A 14,433-nucleotide genomic window follows, 5' to 3' on the forward strand; every position below is an offset into this window, starting at 1 on the left:
TGGCATGAGTTGAATTATACCAAACAGGACAGGCATACACTGTCCCAGAATAGCATAGTTCCATTGGAGATGTTCGGATTGTTTCATGTTGACTACCCCACTGTGATCTGCCCAGATTCCGTGGGAGATTGTTCCTCGTGGTAACTATCGACTTGCATTTCATGCAGTGCTTTTTGAAAGTGAAAGACCTGTCAAGTGTCACTCCTAGATATTTTGGAGTCTTGTAGTGTTCCACTTCGACCACTGACAATACTATTTCCAATTTGCGAGGGGCTTCCTTGTTTCTCAAATGAAATGCACACACTTGGGTCATTGAAGGGTTTGGTTTAAGCTGATTTGTGTTGTTGTATCTGGATAGATCTTTAAGGACATTCGTGAGGTTGTTCTCCACTGATTAAAAATCTGTGTTCTGGGTGGCTAGAGAGAGGTCGTCAGCATATAAGAAGCTTCTGGTGTTTGGTACTATAGGTTGGTCGTTTGTGTGTATTAAACAGAATTGGAGCCAAAACACTTGCTTGCGGAAAGCCATTCTTCTGTTGTCTGCATCTACTACGCTGTCCTTGAAAGTCGACGAAGAACCAGCGATTCTGCAGAAGGGAGGCGATGAGTCTGGTTAGATCTAAATCTTTGGTCAGATTGTAGACTTCGACTAGTTGTAGCTGGTGACTGACCGAATCATACGCCGCTGATAAGTCAACAAATGCCACTCCTGTCACATTCCGAGCTTCAAAGCTATCTTCTATAAACTGTGTGAGATTTAGCTTTTACTTGGACGAAATCCAAATTGCTGAGGTGAATTGCGGGTGATAGCTGATATAAAATCAGTCTTTCCAGCTATTTGTAAAGATGACAAGGTAGTGCAACTGGTCTAAAATTCTTTGTATAATTTCTTTCTTTGCCAGGTAGACAGTTGTTGGAAGTGTTAGTCACTTTGACTCATCCTCTTCCAAGAAGTTGAAGGTTGCTATATACTTTGGAGCGTGCATGATGATTCACAGTCTTGTCTAACTAGAATATAAGTATTGAATAGGTGAACAACACAAGGTGTTAGTGACAGGGACTTTAAATTGTCCTGTTGGCCTAGAGAGAGGGGGTGGGAAGGTTACCTTAGTTTCAGTTCCTGTCCTGTTACAGTGGATGGGTGATATTGAATTTGGCACTTGAGTCGACGCTGTGGGTGGATGGACAACTTTTTCTGTCGCACTGTTGCCTGAGAGGCGTGGATGGAAGGTTATCTTGACTCGTGACGGGTCTCAGGTTACATCCAAACTTGAGTATAACAGACGAAATCGTCCGAGAGATGTGGAAGGGGTATAAAATTACATATTGGCCTTGAATTTGACCCTTGAACGTGCCCTGATCAACTTCTGTAGTTCTTATAATTGAAATACATATTCACTTTCTATTGGAGTCATCTTGCGGAAATGTTTCCAGACTACTGTCCCTCTGCAAATGAGGAAAATTTGCTACCTGTTCAAATCCATTTGCAACTGATTGCCACATTGCTCTTGTAAGGGGAGATTTACACTTGTTTTTCATAACCGTTGGCAGTGCTTGACAAACATCTCTTAATTATTGTGGTGTCACCGCCAGACACCACACTTGCTAGGTGGTAGCTTTAAATCGGCCGCGGTCCATTAGTACATGTCGGACCCGCGTGTCGCCACTGTTAGTGATCGCAGACCGAGCGCCACCACACGGCAGGTCTCGAGAGACGGACTAGCACTCGCCCCAGTTGTACGGACGACGTAGCTAGCGATGCACACTGACGAAGCCTCGCTCATTTGCTGAGCAGATAGTTAGAATAGCCTTCAGCTAAGTCAATGGCTACCACATAGCAAGTGTGGTGTCTGGCGGTGACACCACATTCCTCCCCCGCAAATCGGCGAACGGTCGTGTTATAAGGCTTCCGCCCGCCGTGGGGAGGACCCCATGTTGACGTATGCGATGTGGTGGGGAGCCTAACAACAGGCGAGGCTGTGCCACCCGCACCCTGCCATTCGGTCCGAGGGGAGCTAGGAAACGCCTGAAAACCTAGTCCAGGGTGCACGTCAACATGCGGTGTATGCGCCCGTAAAGAGACAGGAGGGGCCGAAGGGTCGACCTCCATTGCATCGGGGTACCCGACGCGCGAAGACGCCATGTGGTCCGGAGCGGGCAAGAGTTCCATGGCGGAGGACAGCTGGTCACGGGAAGCGATCGGCGGCGCGGGACCCAGGGAGGCGCCAGGCGGTTGCAGCGACGCGACCACTGCGGGCGGCGCCGGCGGGAGACCAAGCGGCGGCGGCGGCGACGCGTCGCCATGGGGCAAAATGGAAGGCAGCGTCGGTAACACCTGGGGATGAGGCGAGCCAGTAGATGGGTCCCCAGGGCGCTGACCGGACGGCACCGTCGCTGAAAGCAGACGGGGAGCGGCAGAACCCGTGCGACGACAGATGCGCAACTGATTGAGATGCCGACACAGTGTGGTTTGAGGGGACCGCAATGCACGCTATAAGCTCACGAAGGATGGCGTGAGGTCTGAAACAGGATACGTAATGAATGCTATAAAGAAAAGTACGTAGCTGCTGGAATACTTAACTTTAATCCATCCTTGTTGTACATCGCTATTGACGATACAAGTGAGACACTGTAGATTCAGGCAATAAACTACTAATAGCGCCTTGCTAGGTCGTAGCCATTGACTTAGCTGAAGGCTATTCTAACTATCTGCTCAGCAAATGAGCGAGGCTTCGTCAGTGTGCATCGCTAGCTGCGTCGTCCGTACAACTGGGGCGAGTGCTAGTCCGTCTCTCGAGACCTGCCGTGTGGTGGCGCTCGGTCTGCGATCACTAACAGTGGCGACACGCGGGTCCGACATGTGCTAATGGACCGCGGCCGATTTAAAGCTACCACCTAGCAAGTGTGGTGTCTGGCGGTGACACCATATTTATGACTCTTGCTGTTGAGATTTCTACTCAGAAGGGATAATGAAGGTAGGGGAAAGTACGTAAACCTACTAGTTACCTGAAAAACGAAAAAAAAAACCTGGTTAATTTCTGAACGAAAAAAATTATCTTTGTATTTTTAAGTAACTGATATATATTTTACTTTATTTTCTTTTTTAGGTAAGGGAAACACCTGTGTGAGACCTTCGGCAAGGCTGTAAAAAGACTAAAGCAAATCTAGTGGCTGACCTGCTATCCCAAAAAAATACATACGTAAGTTATTAAGTAAAAATTATACGAAAAACAGAGACTACAGAAAGTTTCAGCGTAGAAGAAGAGAACAAAGATGAAACTCTGGACAAAAATCTCCTCAGAACACAGAGTGTCAAGAAGCCTATCAACTCGAACAAAGGGGGTACCCCTTGTCAATACTCAGTCATGGAGGTATCATAAAAAAATAGACGAAGTAGGTATGTGGATATTAAAGACTTTGGAAGAAACAGAACTCGAGAAATCCAACATCCAAATGTCGTTCTACCACAGTCAGCTGCCTCATACAGAGAATTTTGATAGTAATGAATGGCTTTAAATTCAGTTCGAGGTTTTTCGATTCATGTCCACTATTAAGAACCAAAATGTTGCATCTTTTCTCTATCTAGGTTACAATAAACAATGTTTCCTAATAATAGCAACAGACCAATCAACGCCATACGAACCCCAACCAGAGACCTACCACAGCCTCCTCAACAACTTATCACAGTTCCTATTACTTCGCACTACTCACAACTTCCATATCAAACACCTTATGTCCCACCAACGATTCTTTGAGTTTCAACTCAAAATGCGTTGATTACTCCAGCATCCCATCCAAAATTCAAAACTCTGGTTTTGTATCGTCCACAATCCCCCTATCTCCCACTTTGTGGTCCACCATCTTCCCTCAGTTTCAACCCTAAGTGATCTGCCTTACACCACCCTCCCAATTCATGTAGGACAAAATAGAAAAAAAGAGCAGCAGGAAAACTACGAAAGTTTTCACGATGAAGACTGCGAAACAAGTTCTTCAGTAAATTCCTTCAATTCATCTAGAACAGTGGAAATCAGTTTATTATTGTATAGTGTGTAATAAATCTATTTGTGTATCGAGATCTGATCTGTGGGCATTTTGTATGTTTTTACAGAATTGAATCAGTAAATCCTGTTACTTTAACATTAGTCTGAAAATGATTATCCCACACTTACCTTAGTGTTATTGCCAGCTTTTCTACAGGCTAGATAGAAAAAAATGGTTCAAATGGCTCTGAGCACTATGGGACTCAACTGCTGAGGTCATAAGTACCCTAGAACTTAGAACTACTTAAACCTAACTAACCTAAGGACAACACACACATCCATGCCCGAGGCAGGATTCGAACCTGCGACCGTAGCGGTCGCGCGGTTCCAGACTGTAGCGCCAGAACCGCTCGGCCACCAGCGGCCGGCAGGCTAGATACAATTCCTTATTTTGATGCTTTTCCGCAGAACGGTATCGTTCAACTGCTCATGGAGTCTGACGAAGGAAGTCGCTGACATTCTGAAGTAATTGAGAAATTTCTTGTCATCCTGTATCAACTCTTCAAACAACTTGAAGAAAATTCCAGCCTCCCTTCTTTCATTAATTGTACGAACCCATAGTATTAGATTTTTCCTTCTACTTTTCATTAATAGTAACAGTAAACATATAAACTGCTATATGTTTATTGCAAACAATACTGTGCGCTTAAAAGCAGTAAATAATTTAAATAAGAAGCAAAAATTAGGTGAACTGGTTTGATGATGAAAATACTCGGCTATTCGGCTGGCTCTTACGACGGCAGCAGATTTTACCTCCAAGTGTCTAAACATTAGACTTACGTGAGTAGCGACGGTCAGTTGACCACTGAGGAAAAAAATTTGATTGTGTGTGGGTGTGTGGGTGTGTGTGTGTGTGTGTGTGTGTGTGTGTGTGTGTGTGTGTGTGTGTAACCGGTCTGTCAGTATTGTATGTCGCATTCGGAAGGACGATGGTTCAATCCCGCATCCGGGCATCGTGATTTAGATTTTCCGTGATTTCCCTAAATCACGTCAGGCAAACGCCGGGATGGTTCCTTTGAAAGGGCACGGCCGACTTCCTTCCCCCTCCTGCCCTAATCCGATGAGACCGATGACTTCTCTGTTTGGTCTCCTCCCCCCAAACAACCCAACTCAGTATTGTGTGACTGTCATCCAAGTGTGAACCAGTTAAGTCGCTTCCATTGTTTTTATGCGCTCCGCCGATGCTTCGCTGCATCATACCATGTATCGTATTCCCTAAAACAAACTCAGTTGCGTCTAACGGTTTTTAGGAAGCGCTCTTTTTACGAAGTCAATAAAGGAAATATGTGATATGAACTATCATCCTCCCAAAGTAGTCTTCTTCCCGTAAAATTGAAAAGCCTCAGTGTTTGTAAAGAAAAGGTACCCATTTTCACTTTAGGCAACACGGTCAAGTTTCACACGAATTGTATTCTCTCTCTTGACTGCCCCTTGCCCATGTTCGATCGCTGGAAAGAAAACTGTTTTGATTAACACATTGACTGTAACAAGGTGTGTTGGTTCTCCCATCCTACTGGTTCTTCGGTTATTTGAATGCAGGTGTTCGATTAGCTGACTGTCCTGAAAAGCCACAGAAAATAGAGCTAGTAGAAATCGATTTAATTATTATGATTTTAAAGCCATTCGTAACACCTGGCTTGTATCACTAAAATCTGGCTAATCAGAAGACGAGGGGTAAAATTCGTTAACTTTTACAGTGTGCGAAAGACACACCAACATCAAACAGTAATCTTACTGCCACTGAGAAAGTATACTGTCACTCACTTAAACTCTCAATGCCATATCACGAATGTTTATAATTGAACCAAATCGCGTTAGCATACTTTGTAGCCATTTAATGGAACATTATTCTATATTCAAATTAGGTAACAGATCCATCAAAATTCAAAATCAACGTCGCTGTAATGACTTATAACGAAGACGTCAGTGCACCACTTAAAATCCCTAGTGTAAAAGACAGTTGAAGCACTAAGGACCAGCCGAACTCGGAAAACAATGAGCCGTCCGGAGTGGCCGAGCGGTTCTGGGCGCTACAGTCTGGAACCGCGTGACCGCTACGGTCGCAGGTTCGAATCCTGCCTCAGGCATGGATGTGTGTGATGTCCTTAGGTTGGTTAGGTTTAATTAGGTCTAAGTTCTAGGCGACTGATGACCTCAGAAGTCAAGTCGCATAGTGCTCAGAGCCATTTGTTAAGAAGATTGTCTTTGCAGTCACCTGGACCTTCTCCTCGCAATCATGTGTCCACCATAGCGCTTTCTAACCGTGTTGTGCGTCGAATTCTCCACAAAGACCTCCACTTTCATCCATACAGGATGGTCATTGTTCAAGATCTGTCATAACAGGACTGCCAAAATCGATTGCAGGCACGTGAAATGTTGATTCAAAACTTTCCTCAAGACGCACGTGTTTGGTTTAGTGACAAGGCACACATCCACATTTCTGGATATGTTAACAAGCGCAATATGCGTTAATGGAGTGATGGGAAGCTGAGGGGAAATTCAGCATAGACGTCAACACAGTGAAAAAGTAACAGTTTCGTATGCAAACTGCAGTGAAGACATCATACGGCGTTATTATTTTTATGGGAACTACCATGCTGTTAGCATCAATTCTGACCAGTATGTCAGCATTATACAATATTTTTTTTAACTATAACTTGAACAAATAGTCAGGGCTAGTATGGTTTCAGCCTGATGGTGTGACGATTCACACTGCTACAAATTCGATTACTGTTTTGAGGGAAATCTTCCCCGGGCACTTGATCTCCCACTACAGTGACATAACATGGCCTGTGCTCTCACCATATTTAACTCATGTCTAAACCTCAACCCAGCACCCTACGAACCTTGAAGAATGCGATATGTGTTGAAGCAGGTCACATTCCATCAACACATGCTTCACAAAGTTAGGCAAAACTTCAGTAATTGGCTGCAGCATTGCATTAACAGTGAGGGAGATCACTTGCAAGACTGGTTGTGTAAGACCTCTTGAAATTAAGTTACAGTGGTACTCCACTGATGCCAGAATATGATTTTGTTTGCCTTTTTTGTTGTAATTAATGAAAGTTAGATATACTTCCCTGCCCCAACCTTGTATAAGCTAACGTCAAAGGTTTAAAAGAGTAATGCAAATACCATTGCAAAATGTTAAGAGCAGTAGGATATGTATATATTTTACAGCATTGTTTACTACTTACAGTAGAGAAACAATTCGGAGATGATCATTGTTTGTATCAACATGACAATGCACCCTGTTACAAACGCAGCATATGTGAGACAATGGTTTTTGGTCAGTAACATTCCTGAAATGGACTGGCCCGCTGAGAATCACAATGTGAACGCAATACACCATACTTGGTATGAGTTAGAAAGTTGACTTCTGTCCATATCCCAGTGGCCAACTTCACTACCTCTGACGATGTATGGGCTGCTAGTCGTCCACGGAGATTGAGACACCTTATTGAAAGTGCTCCAGCAGAGTTCAAGCTGTCAGAAAAGCAAAGAGTGGATCCATCTATTATTAATATCTGCTAAAGGTGTCCCAACTCAATGGTTCAAATGGCTCTGAGCACTATGCGACTTAACTTCTGAAGTCATCAGTCGCCTAGAACTTAGAACTAATTGAACCTAACTAACCTAAGGACACCACACACATCCATGCCCGAGGCAGGATTCGAACCTGCGACCGTAGCGGTCGCTCGGCTCCATCCCAACTCAATGGCTCACATAGTGTATCTGCAGCCCCAGCATTGCTTGCCTACTCAATAAATGGTAATTTGTATTCACGATCGTCTCCTTTCTGTTTATGGCACACCTATCGTTTACAACTAGATTTTGTTTCCAATTAGTGAGATAATTAATTTGCAGAGTAGTAAAACCTCTGTAATGGAGTTCATTGGGACGACTGGAGTTGGAACTTAGGAAATTTAAATTATATGAAGAGAGGCAATGTTAGTGTCCTGTTATTTAAAAATAGATTCGATCTTGACGTACACAGTATTATTACACAGAGTAAAGTTATTTCATCACTTAATATACTAGATAGTTATAGAAATCCTGTTCTAGCAGTAACTCAGAAATTTACAGTAAACACATGCACATTTCAGACACAAATAAGAAAAGTCATGGGATGCATCCTAAGATCGCGTCGGACCTCTTTTTCCCAGTATAGAGCAGCAAATCGTCGTGGCGTGAACTCAACAAGTCGTTAGAACTTCCCTGCAGGAATATTGAGCCAAGCTGCCTCCGTCGCCGTCCACAATTGCGAAAGTGTTGCTGGTACAATATTTTGTGCACGAATTGAGTCCTCAATTATGTCCCATAATTTTTCGATGGTATTCACCAATCGTGAACAATTGTGGCCCTGTGACATGGAGCATTGTCATCCGTAGAAATTCCATCGCGTTTACTGCAAATAGTCTCCAAGCAGCCGAAAATGACGAGTTTCAGACCGTGATCGGTTCAGTTGGGCCAGAGGGCTCAGTCCATTCCATGTAAACACAGCCCACACTATTAGGGAGACAACACCTGGTTGCACACTGCCTTTCTGTCAACACGATTCCCTGGCTTCGTGGGGTCTGCGCCACACTCGAACCCAACCATCTGCTCTTACCAACTGAAGTCGGGACTTATCTGACCACCCCAGTCGTGTAGAGTCCAACCAATATGGTGACGAGCCTACCAGAGACACTGCAGGTGATGTGCTTTTAGCACAGGCACTCGCCTCGGTCGTCTGCTGCCATAGTCCATTATCGCCAAATTTTGCCATACTGTCCTAACGGATACGTTCTTCGGGCATCCCACATTGATATCTGTGGGTATTTGCGCACTGTTAGCATGAACAACGCTACGGAAACGCCGCTGATCTCGGTCGCAACGCCGGCCGAAGTGGCCGAGCTGTCCTAGGCGCTACAGTCCGGAACCGAGCGACCGCTACGGTCGCAGGTTCGAATCCTGCCTCAGGCATGGATGTGTGTGATGTCCTTAGGTTAGTTAGGTTTAAGTAGTTCTAAGTTCTAGGGGACTGATGACCTGAGCAGTTAAGTCCCATAGTGCTCACAGCCATTTGAATAATTTCGATCGGAACGTGAAGACAGTCGGCCCCTGCGTTGTTCGTGGTGAGAGGTAATTCCTGAAACGTGCCATTCTCGGCACACTTTTGACACTGTGGATCTCGGAATATCGAATTCCCTAACAATTTCGGAAACCGAATGTCTTAAGCGTGTAGGTCCAACTACACTCCTGGAAATTGAAATAAGAACACCGTGAATTCATTGTCCCAGGAAGGGGAAACTTTATTGACACATTCCTGGGGTCAGATACATCACATGATCACACTGACAGAACCACAGGCACATAGACACAGGCAACAGAGCATGCACAATGTCGGCACTAGTACAGTGTATATCCACCTTTCGCAGCAATGCAGGCTGCCATTCTCCCATGGAGACGATCGTAGAGATGCTGGATGTAGTCCTGTGGAACGGCTTGCCATGCCATTTCCACCTGGCGCCTCAGTTGGACCAGCGTTCGTGCTGGACGTGCAGACCGAGTGAGACGACGCTTCATCCAGTTCCAAACATGCTCAATGGGGGTCAGATCCGGAGATCTTGCTGGCCAGGGTAGTTGACTTACACCTTCTAGAGCACGTTGGGTGGCACGGGATACATGCGGACGTGCATTGTCCTGTTGGAACAGCAAGTTCCCTTGCCGGTCTAGGAATGGTAGAACGATGGGTTCGATGACGGTTTGGATGTACCGTGCACTATTCAGTGTCCCCTCGACGATCACCAGTGGTGTACGGCCAGTGTAGGAGATCGCTCCCCACACCATGATGCCGGGTGTTGGCCCAGTGTGCCTCGGTCGTATGCAGTCCTGATTGTGGCGCTCACCTGCACGGCGCCAAACACGCATACGACCATCATTGGCACCAAGGCAGAAGCGACTCTCATCGCTGAAGACGACACGTCTCCATTCGTCCCTCCATTCACGCCTGTCGTGACACCACTGGAGGCGGGCTGCACGATGTTGGGGCGTGAGCGGAAGACGGCCTAACGGTGTGCGGGACCGTAGCCCAGCTTCATGGAGACGGTTGCGAATGGTCCTCGCCGATACCCCAGGAGCAACAGTGTCCCTAATTTGCTGGGAAGTGGCGGTGCGGTCCCCTACGGCACTGCGTAGGATCCTACGGTCTTGGCGTGCATCCGTGCGTCGCTGCGGTCCGGTCCCAGGTCGACGGGCACGTGCACCTTCCGCCGACCACTGGCGACAACATCGATGTACTGTGGAGACCTCACGCCCCACGTGTTGAGCAATTCGGCGGTACGTCCACCCGGCCTCCCGCATGCCCACTATACGCCCACGCTCAAAGTCCGTCAACTGCACATACGGTTCACGTCCACGCTGTCGCGGCATGCTACCAGTGTTAAAGACTGCGATGGAGCTCCGCATGCCACGGCAAACTGGCTGACACTGACGGCGGCGGTGCACAAATGCTGCGCAGCTAGCTCCATTCGACGGCCAACACCGCGGTTCCTGGTGTGTCCGCTGTGCCGTGCGTGTGATCATTGCTTGTACAGCCCTCTCGCAGTGTCCAGAGCAAGTATGGTGGGTCTGACACACCGGTGTCAATGTGTTCTTTTTTCCATTTCCAGGAGTGTATAATTTCGTGTTCAGAGTCTGTTAACTACTGTTGTGCGGCCATAATAACGTCGCGCACCTTTTCACATGAATCACCAGAGTGCAAAAGACAGCTCCGCCAATGCACTGCTTATTTATACCTTGAGTATGCGATACTACCGCCATCTGTACATGTGGTGTGCGTACTGTAAGAACTTCGGTACACACACCATCAGATTATTTGACTTGTCGCTCTAACGAAGTAGGCGAGTGTCAGCAATATGTCTCGTGGTCTTATCGTGGCGTGTTTATCTTCTGCCGTTAGGTCAGACGATAGAAATGCCACTTGCACGCTTAGATTAGCAGATTGACAGTGACCAACTTTAAACAGAACTTGATTAATTTTCACACACATTTATTAAAATAATAAAAAGCATAAAAATTACGTAACTGGATTCTGGATGCTCTTTACAATAGACAGTCTGAAGTTCCTTTAGTCTTGGTACGTTAATCTTATTCTCACATATCTCTGATACTTGACAAAGTGTCTATACATTTCTCTTCATGGCTATGTACAGGAATATGGTAATCTTATTAGACGCAGACTGAAACTTGACTATAGACTAATGCAGAATGACTAATCGGAGGTCTGTACACTCGTTATAATACCTCGAGCGTTCAGGTATCACTGCGCGAGTGTGATCCGCGAGGAGAAAAGGTTCTACGTTAGCAGCAATCTCATTGGCTGCGTTACATATTAATACGCGGATCGGCGGAAGCAGAATTTGGTCCGTCTCTAAGACAGCGCCATCTCGTAGTGCGGAGACGGACGAACGCTACACCTGCGCTGTTGTGCTTAGCGAGGCGTGCTCTAGTGGGAAAGTTGTGTACGCGCTGACTACGCGGAACTATGTACACAACAGTATACATGCATATCACTATCCCGTCACTTTTGTCACCTCAGTGTAAACTATTGTACATATTTTGTTTTTGGGAAAACAGTAGTTGTTAGCAGTGAGGCAGGAACGATAATACCGAATTTGGTATCAAACACCAAATTCCGCTAAAAGTAGCACCGAATTCCTCAAAAATATTGAGTTTTGTCAGAAAATAACACCAAACTGGTAAAACGTACATACCTAATGTGACATAACAATGAATTTGGCAAAAAAATAGCTCCTAATTTGGCAAAAACATCGAATTTGGCAAAAGCACTGAATATTGCAACAGAATAACGACGATATCGGTAAAAGAAGCACCAAATTTTGGATGACACGAAAATACCAAAACTATGCACTAAATTTGACAAGAAACTTCACAGATTTTAGCAAAAAAGACACCGAATTTGGCAAAAAATAACAATGTATTTGGCAAAAATAGCAACTAATTTGACATAAGTAGCAGCTAATTTGACATAAGTAGTAGCTAATTTGGCCTAAGTAGCAGCTAATTTGGCACCAATAGCAATGACTCTATCCATAAAATAAAATTTTCCTGTCCCTATCTACGGGTGACAAATCAGTATATTCATAACTGTCAGTCGTACTATTCTGTGATCTTCTCATATTATAATCTTTCTGGAAGGACTCGTCCCCACTCCTTGCTACACTGTTGCCCTGAGTCTGTCTCAGTCACTACTTCTTCTGCCATTGCACTACTAACCCAGTAGAGATAGCATCTTTCATTTTAAAAGTTGGAGTAATTTTGATTTTCAGGGATGTTGTGTGTACTACCCTTTTCCCGAAAAATTCAAGTTTTAGACCTTCTTCGCCATAGTGCATTTGTCCACCATCTTGAAAAAACCGCTAAGGAATGGCATTTTAGTTTTTCCTCAGTACACTTTAGACAAAAATGTGCCATCATGAGTTTGAAAGAGCGTTAAATTTCCTGAAAGTTTCATATATAACATGTTCGGAAATAGGGAACTGCTACTGATAATCTGCAAAAATATGAAGAAATTGCAAAAATTTAGATATGTCAGTAGTTTCGCCATAATTATTTTTAGTGCACAATGTCCAACAACCAGTGTTGCAGAGGATTTAATTTTCATCAAGATTCATACAAAATATTTGTGATTACTCCATATACACGCCGAGAAATGTTGCAGTAACAATTTTAGTGAAAGTGTACTCCAAACTGAAAATACTGTCCCGAGTCAAACCCGGAATTTCTGATGGTAATATCTTCTTTAAACCATTATATATACAATTTATACATGTAGTTCATGAGATTCATGCAATTTCTGGGAATAAGTATTTTTGAAAAAGAAAAATATTAATAGTTCAACAAAATGCAGTTTAAAAATAGGTCGTAAATTTTATTTTAATGATGTATACAGAATTTTCAGTTAAAAATTCATAATTTTCTATTGTTTTGGCTCAGATGTGGTTGATGTGTACAATTCATCACTGAACTCGTCTGGTTCCATGTTGAATGCAATCTCTGTTGCATTACTGTATGATTCAAATCCACATTGAACACATACAATGGAGGCTCAGAGTCCTTGGTTTTTGCAGTTACATTTGTTGCCACTAGTATTTTTGCACTGACGTGGAATCCTTTTCAGCAATGCCTGCGTAACTGATTCTTTATTCATTGACAGAGTTAGACCACAACTGTCTCTCTTCCAATATAACTTGACAGCGTCTTTTTCATACTCCATCCACTTGTGGACTTGGAGGTAAGTTCTATATGCGTGATATTGATCGGCATCCCTTGTTGGCTGTAGGCGTGCCAAATTGATCTAGTATTTGTATCAGCTTCATAAAAGCGAAAATAATTCATCTATAGAAGTGTTCGAGACACCTCCATAAAGTGCCACAAGGAAATTTTTAGTTGCTCCCACGATCTTCTCTTTTCCTGCAGGTGGACCTTTTAAAATAAAAACACTTTTAGTGTGGGAAGCATCACTCTCAATTGTCGTGAAAAATTTAATTTCCCCCTCTCTAGACTGCAGGTGGTATCGCATCCACTTATCACATGGAGAAATACAATGCTTCACAATATACTTACAGGGTGTTTCAAAAATGACCGGTATATTTGAAACGGCAATAAAAACTAAACGAGCAGCGATAGAAATACACCGTTTGTTGCAATATGCTTGGGACAACAGTACATTTTCAGGCAGACAAACTTTCGAAATTACAGTAGTTACAATTTTTAACAACAGATGGCGCTGCGGTCTGGGAAACTCTATAGTACGATATTTTCCACATATCCACCATGCGTAGCAATAATATGGCGTAGTCTCTGAATGAAATTACCCGAAACCTTTGACAACGTGTCTGGCGGAATGGCTTCACATGCAGATGAGATGAACTGCTTCAGCTGTTCAGTTGTTTCTGGATTCTGGCGGTACACCTGGTCTTTCAAGTGTCCCCACAGAAAGAAGTCACAGGGGTTCATGTCTGGCGAATAGGGAGGCCAATCCACGCCGCCTCCTGTATGTTTCGGATAGCCCAAAGCAATCACACGATCATCGAAATATTCATTCAGGAAATTAAAGACGTCGGCCGTGCGATGTGGCCGGGCACCATCTTGCATAAACCACAAGGTGTTCGCAGTATCGTCTAAGGCAGTTTGTACCGCCACAAATTCACGAAGAATGTCCAGACAGCGTGATGCAGTAATCGTTTCGGATCTGAAAAATGGGCCAATGATTCCTTTGGAAGAAATGGCGGCCCAGACCAGTACTTTTTGAGGATGCAGGGACGATGGGACTGCAACATGGGGCATTTCGGTTCCCCATATGCGCCAGTTCTGTTTATTGACGAAG

At 44.5% G+C, this 14,433-nt stretch overlaps 1 protein-coding gene across 1 annotated transcript in view; it reads left to right on the top strand.

The window, feature by feature from the left end:
• The window catches only part of LOC124719082 (ubiquitin carboxyl-terminal hydrolase 29-like), a 433,479-nt gene that overhangs the window by 203,470 nt on the left and 215,576 nt on the right, over positions 1 to 14,433 (top strand). The window lies entirely within an intron of this gene.

The sequence above is a fragment of the Schistocerca piceifrons genome, chromosome 10 (assembly GCF_021461385.2).
Source record: "Schistocerca piceifrons isolate TAMUIC-IGC-003096 chromosome 10, iqSchPice1.1, whole genome shotgun sequence".
In the NCBI taxonomy this organism is placed as follows: Eukaryota; Metazoa; Arthropoda; class Insecta; order Orthoptera; family Acrididae; genus Schistocerca; species Schistocerca piceifrons.